The following is a 6000-nucleotide window of genomic DNA, read 5'->3' as shown; positions in this document are numbered from 1 at the left end:
AGTCAAGGTTTTTATTTAAATTATTTAAATTCTCTGATTTAATTTCCTGTTTATCAACTCAAACCATTTTTGAAAACATCTGATTAATAAAATAGCACATCTTCCTGCAACTTGTTGGGAGACGACCTGGGACTCATACTCCCAGTATTTTAATTCTAATTTTTGTGACAACCCTTTTTAAATTGATAAACGGATTTTTGGTTGGTTAAGAACTGTACTTGCAACGCATCTCTTATAACAATTTCTTAACTCGCCAATTTCTGCCACGTCAGTGAGAGTGCTCACAAAATATGTTTTTATGCAAAAGAGAGGGATCTGAAGCATGCTAGTTTAGGAAAAAAAGCATTGGTGTTAGTACGATTTAGAGAGTCTTTAATTTCTACCATTAAAACTAACCATAACCTTCCTAGTGCTTTTATTTCACTCTTGCAGGAATTTGGCGATGTGTTTCCAGATGAGATGCCCTCAGGTTTACCTCCATTACGAGGCATTGAACATCAGATTGACTTTGTCCCCGGATCAAGCATTCCTAACCGGCCAGCTTACCGGACCAATCCTGAGGAGACGAAAGAACTGCAACGGCAAGTCGGGACCTTTTGGCTAAGGGTTTTGTGAGAGAAAGCACGAGTCCTTGTGCTGTTCCGGTACTATTAGTGCCCAAGAAGGATGGCTCATGGAGGATGTGTGTTGACTGCAGAGCTGTAAATAAGATTACGGTAAAGTATCGCCTTCCTATTCCTAGACTTGATGATATGCTTGATGAATTGCATGGTTCTGTTATTTTTACTAAAATAGATTTAAGGAGTGGTTATCATCAAATACGAATGAAACTTGGTGATGAATGGAAAATAACTTTCAAAACTAAATATGGTTTGTATGAGTGGTTAGTTATGCCATTTGGTTTGACTAATGCACCTATTACATTCATGAGACTAATGAATCATGTTTTGCGAGAGTTTTTAGGTAAATTTGTGGTTGTTTATTTTGATGATATCCTTATCTACAATAAATGTCTTGATGATCATATTTTGCATGTTCAATCTGTTTTAGAGGTACTTAGAAAAGAAAAATTGTATGCTAATCTCCAAAAGTGCTCATTTTGTCTGAGTAAAGTCGTATTCGTAGGTTTTGTGATAAGTTCTGCAGGAATTGAGGTAAATGACGAGAAGGTGAAGGCTATTAAAGAATGGCCCACACCTCAGAGTGTCTCTGATGTTAGAAGTTTTCATGGTCTTGCGGGTTTTTATCGGAGGTTTGTTAAAGATTTTTCTACTATTGCTGCATGAAGAACTGAAGATTGATGGTTTAAAAGTTATAGTAAACTCTCGTTGCAAGTATAGTTACTAAACCAAGTAATCAACCTTTCTTACAAATTTTTTGGTTGTCACAAGTAACAAACCCCTTTGAAATTGATAACCGAGTATTTAAACCTTGGGTCGTCTTCTCAAGGAATTGCAGGGAAGTATATTCTTATTATTGGTTATGAGTCTTGTAAATTGGGGGTTTTAAAAGTAAGGAACCAGTATGTTAAATAATAAGAAAAATAAAATAGAAATAATAAAATAAACTCTTGGCAAGGTATTTGAACTGGAAGTCCTATCCTAGTTATCCTTATCAATTATGATGAGAATTGGATTTTTCTCCCACTTTGTTAACCTCTAACTATGAAGGTAAGTTAACTGGATGAATTAATTTTGATTCTTCAGGTCCTAGTCTTTCCTTGGGAAAGGCTAGAGTTATTGGAACTTGAATTAATTCTTGAAGAATTCCATTTTTCAATCAACAATGAGTTTGATAACTCATGTGTCTCCAATGACTCAACCAAAGCTAAAAGGGAAAATTCTAAATTAAATTAAAAGCATTCATAAATAGAATAAAACAATCATAAACTGAAAAACCTCAAAATATATTAAATAGAACATTCAAATCATATCATGGGAAGGTTCATAAGCTAAAGTGAAAAGATAAATATCAATTAGAACAATAAAATAAAAGTATAAACATAAATTAAAGGAACATTGAACCTGTGATGAAGAAGAAATAATCCTAAATCCTAAAACTAAATCCTAAGAGAGAGGAGAGAACCTCTCTCTTTAAAAACTACATCTAATCCTAAAATATCAGCTTGTTATATGAATGAATGGATTCTCCCACTTTATAGCCTCTAATCTGTATTTTCTGGGCCGAAAACTGGGTCGAAAACAGCCTAGAAATCGTTGGAGAAGAAATCTGCCACGCTGATTTTCAAAACTGCGATGCGTCCACGTGCAGCACACGTTCTCATCACCTAGCGTCAGGGCAACAATGGCATATTATGTCAAATCGAAGCCCCGGACGTTAGCTTTCCAATGGAACTAGAACCGCATCGTTTGGACCTCTGTAGCTAAAGTTATAACCGTTTTAGTGCGAAGAGGTCAGGCTGGACAGCTTAGCAATTTCTCCAACTTCTTGTATTCCTTCCACTTTTGCATGCTTCCTTTCCATCCTCTGAGCCATTCCTGTCCAGTAATCTCTGAAATCACTTAACACACATATCAAGGCATCTAATGGTAATAAGAGAGGATTTAAACATAGGAAACTTAAGGCCAGAGAAGCATGTTTTCAATCAAAGCACATAATTAGGAAGGTAAATGTAAAACCATGCAAATAGTATGAATAAGTGGGTAAAGAGTTGATAAAAACCACTCAATTGAGCACAAGATAAACCATAAGTAGGATCATAGTGCTCTTGGTTTGATGGATATGGAGATGGCAAATATTGAGGTGGTGGTGATGGGATGGAGAGATCATTCTGTGGTTGAAAAGGAAGTGCACTAGAGCTTGAGGGTTGATTGTTGAAGGTATTTGGTGGTCCGATTTGGGCGACGAGAGCTTGTATAGTAGAGTTTAGATCAGTAAGTGCTTTCTCCATGGAGGTTTGGGGTGGATAGGAGGGTTCATTTGGCTCATAATGTGGTTGGTATGGTGGATACGGGTTAAGGTCATATGGAGGTGAATGGTGAAAAGGGGCTTGTGAGTATGGTGGTCCAAAGTCATGTTGAGGAGAGGGTTTATAGGCATATGGTGGTGGTTGTTGATAGTCCATTGGAGGTGGTTGTTGCCATGAGAGTTGATCAAATCCTTGTGGCTCCTCCCATCTTCGATTGTTCCAACCTTGATGCCTGTTCTCATTGTAATTTCCTCTTCCTGCAATATAATTGTAACCAGACTCATAGCCAAAGGGGTGAGTGTTCATAGTAGCAAATAAAAATTAAAAATGAAAATAAAAATAAATTTAAATTAAAAGGTTATTTAAATTTAAATTTTGAATTTGAAAATTCAATTTTTTGAAATTTGAAATTTGAAATTTTGAATTTTGAATTTTATAAATTTGAATTTTGAAAATTGAAATTTGAAATTTGAAATTTGAGTTTTAAATTTTGAATTTTTGAATTTAATGAGGAAAGAGAAAAACAATAAAATGACACAAAACTTAAAATTTTTGGATCAAAATGAAGAAAACAACTAAGAACAACTTGAAGGTTAAGATGAACACGGAGAACAAATTTTTGAAAAAACTTTTTTTTTAATAACTAATTAAAAACCAATAACCTCTTAATTTATGAAAAAGCAAAAATAGAAACAAAAATAAAAACAAATAAACAAGTAAAAAGCAAATATTTACAATAACCAACAATAAGGCACACGTTTGCAATTCCCCGGCAACGGCGCCATTTTTGAAGAACTGAATGTTGATGGTTTAGAAGTTATAGTAAACTCTCGTTGCAAGTATAGTTATTAAACCAAGCAATCAACCTTTCTTACAAACGTTTTGGTTGTCACAAGTAACAAACCCCTTTGAAATTGATAACCAAGTATTTAAACCTCGGGTCGTCTTCTCAAGAAATTGAAGGGAAGTATGTTCTTATTATTGGTTATGAGTCTTGTAAATTGGGGGTTTTGAAAGTAAGGAACCAGTATGTTAAATGATAAGAAAAAAAAATAGAAATAATCAAATAAACTCTTGGCAAGGTATTAGAACTGGAAGTCCTATCCTAGTTATCCTTATCAATTATGATGAGAATTGGATTTTTCTCCCACTTTGTTAACCTCTAACTATGAAGGTAAGTTAAGTGGATGAATTAATTTTGATTCCTCATGTCCTAGTCTTTCCTTGGGAAAGGCTAGAGTTATTGGAACTTGAATTAATTCTTGAAGAATTCCAATTTTCAATCAACAATGAGTTTGATAACTCAAGTGTCTCCATTGACTCAACCAAAGCCAAAAGGAAAAATTTTAAATTAAATAAAAAGCATTCATAAATAGAATAAAACAATCATAAACTGAAATACCTCAAAATATATTAAATAGAACATTCAAATCTTAACATGGGAAGGTTCATAAGTGATGAGCGGATAATTTATACGCTTTTCGACATTGTTTTTACATAGTTTTCAGTATAATTTAGTTAGTTTTTAGTATATTTTTATTAGTTTTTAAATAAAAATCACATTTCTGGACTTTACTATGAGTTTATGTGTTTTTCTGTGATTTCAGGTATTTTCTGGCTGAAATTGAGGGACTTGAGCAAAAATCAGATTCAGAGGTTGAAGAAGGACTGCAGATGCTGTTGGATTCTGACCTCCCTGCACTCAAAGTGGATTTTTTGGAGCTACAAAACTCCAAATGGCGCGCTCTCAATTGCGTTGGAAAGTATACATCCAGGGCTTTTCAGAAATGTATAATAGTCTATACTTACTCAAGATTAGAGGATGCAAACTGGCATTCAACGCCAGTTCCATGCTGCATTCTGGAGTTAAACGACAGAAACAGGTTGCAAAGTGGAGTTAAAGGCCAGAAACAGTTTACAAACTGGCGTTCAACTCCAAGAGAAGCCTCTACACGTGTAAAGCTCAATGCTCAGCCCAAGAACACACCAAGTGGGCCCCAGAAGTTGATTTCTGCATCATTTACTTATCTTTGTAAACCCTAGTAACTAGTTTTTATAAATAGGACTTTTTACTATTGTATTTACATCTCTGGACGTTTAGTTCTTATATCATGGGGCTGGCCATTCGGCCATGCCTGGACCTTATCACTTATGTATTTTCAACGGTAGAGTTTCTACACTCCATAGATTAAGGTGTGGAGCTCTGCTGTTCCTCATGAATTAATACAAAGTACTACTGTTTTTCTATTCAATTCAAGCTTATTCCTATTCTAAGATATCCATTCGCACCCAAGAAAATGATGAATGTGATGATTATGTGACGATCATCATCATTCTCACTTATGAACGCGTGCCTGACAAACACTTCCGTTCTACATGCAAACAAGCTAGAATGAATATCTCTTTGATATCTAATACAGGGGACGGAGTCCGAGATATTAGAATCTTCGTGGTATAAGTTAGAACCCATGGATGGCCATTCTTGAGATCCGGAAAGTCTAAACCTTGTCTGTGGTATTCCGAGTAGGATCTGGGAAGGGATGGCTGTGACGAGCTTCAAACTCGCGAGTGCTGGGCGTGGTGACAGACGCAAAAGGATAGTAAATTCTATTCCAGTATGATCGAGAACTGACAAATGATTAGCCATGCAGTGACAGCGCATTGGACCATTTTCACAGAGAGGATGGGATGTAGCCATTGACAACGGTGATGCCCTACATAAAGCTTGCCATGGAAAGGAGTAGGAATGATTGGATGAAGACAGCAGGAAAGCAGAGGTTCAGAGGAACGAAAGCATCTCTATACGCTTATTTGAAATTCTCACCAATGAATTACATAAGTATCTCTATCCTAGTTTATGTTTTATTTATCTTTTAATTATTAAAACTCTATAACCATTTGAATCCGCCTGACTGAGATTTACAAGGTGACCATAGCTTGCTTCAAGCCGACAATCTCCGTGGGATCGACCCTTACTCACGTAAGGTTTATTACTTGGACGACCCAGTGCACTTGCTGGTCAGTTGTGCGAAGTTGTGACAAAGAATTAAGATTATGAACGTGCGTATAAA

This window comes from Arachis hypogaea, chromosome 14 (assembly GCF_003086295.3).
Source record: "Arachis hypogaea cultivar Tifrunner chromosome 14, arahy.Tifrunner.gnm2.J5K5, whole genome shotgun sequence".
Taxonomy (NCBI): domain Eukaryota; kingdom Viridiplantae; phylum Streptophyta; class Magnoliopsida; order Fabales; family Fabaceae; genus Arachis; species Arachis hypogaea.
Note: the sequence above shows the minus strand (reverse complement) of the source record.